A 1758-nucleotide genomic window follows, 5' to 3' on the forward strand; every position below is an offset into this window, starting at 1 on the left:
GAAATAGTAGAAAGACCCCAGTCATCATTCCAAAAGGAGATACTACCATCACCGATACCCAAAAACATGAAATGTGAAGCTACATCACGAGCAGCAATGATGGTTTTCCAAAGTCTAGAATCCCTCACTCTCCAAATAACATTGGAAGGATGTAAAGTTTTGCAATATTTATGTAGCATGAATTTAGCTCATAAAGACTCTCCCTGCCAAAATTTGAACTAGAGTTTACACATATTTATTTCAATAGTGTGCTGTAGTGTTTTAAACCCAAGCCCACCAACATAAATAGGTTTACAAGCGTAGTGTCAGGTAGTCTAATTCTTAGTATTTCTATTTCCCTTCTAAAGGAATTTGTTAAAACTATTTTTGAGCATCTTTTGAGTACTTTTTTTGGTTTTGAGAACTTGCATCATATAGAGAGGGAGCGTGTAAAGAACACTTTTCAATAAAGTGAGCCTACCCCCATTAGAAATGAAATTATTTTTCCAATCATTTATCTTAAGTTTAATCTTATCAATCACCTCATCCATCAGAGTTTGCTTGATTATGCCTCTGAGAATATTGACACCAACTTAGAGATTTTGCATCCAGTGAATTTAGGAGCCCAAGCAAGGGTATTAGGTGGTGCACCTTTGCCAAGGTACATGGAGCACTTAGCCAAATTGAACATCATCCCCGAAGTATTTTAAAAATCTTTTAAAAATGTCATGGTAGCTTTGATGGTGGTTTACTAGCATTTAAAAAGAATATGGCATCATCAGCGGAAGCAAGATGACTCACAACAATTTAAGGCTTATGAGAGAATAAGGGCACTGCAGATGTAACTTATCAATGAGACTGGATAGATAATCAGATGCAATTATGAAAAGTGTGGGAGAAAGGGGGTCTCCTTGCTTGATGCCCCTTCCAGCAGAAAAGAAACCATGAGCTTCACCATTTACCATCACACTATAAAGGAAACCATGAGCTTCACCATTTACCATCACACTATAGCTATTATTGGACAACCATCAATGTAAAAGAGAGCATAATTCTTGTTTAAAGCCTTTAACTTTCAAAATATTGAGAATGAAGTCCCAACTTATAGTATCAAAAGCTTTTTTAATGTCCAATTTAAGGACCATGTTGTCCCCTGCACTTTTTGTCCAACTCCTCAATCAATTCTTGCGCTAAAAAAATATTGTTAGTAATGTCCCTGCCCTTAATGAAAGCAGACTGCTGTTCAACAATAATGTGATTGATATGAGGTTGCAGTCTGCTAACAATGATCTTACTCATAACTTTGGATATCACCGTGGTAAGAGAAAGAGGACGAAAATTATCCCAAGTGATCTTGTCATTGCCTTTAGGAATAAGATCTATTAGAGACTATTAGAGCCAAGGTGAAATATTTGTCAGGATTGTTTCCAAGGAAAAAATTTTGAATAGCAAGAATAACTTCCTTCTTGATAACCTCCCAAGCATGAATGTAGAATGCAGAGGAAAAGTCATCAGGACCCGGGGCTTTATTTGGGCAAATAGATTTGAAGACATTCAAGATTTCCTATTCATCTAGAGGATAAACCAAGTTAAGATTATTAATATAATCATACTTATTTTCAAAATAAGTGGGATCAACAGACATAGTGTGAGAATAATTGTGAAAGAGTTCAGTGAAAAAGCTAGCATCACTATCACCAATCTCATTCATATTAGTGATAATGCTCCCATCAACTTTTTTAATTTTTAAAATGCTATTGATATTTCTTCTATGCTTAA

The sequence above is a fragment of the Phalaenopsis equestris genome, unplaced genomic scaffold, assembly GCF_001263595.1.
Source record: "Phalaenopsis equestris unplaced genomic scaffold, ASM126359v1 Scaffold199415, whole genome shotgun sequence".
NCBI classification, from domain to species: Eukaryota; Viridiplantae; Streptophyta; class Magnoliopsida; order Asparagales; family Orchidaceae; genus Phalaenopsis; species Phalaenopsis equestris.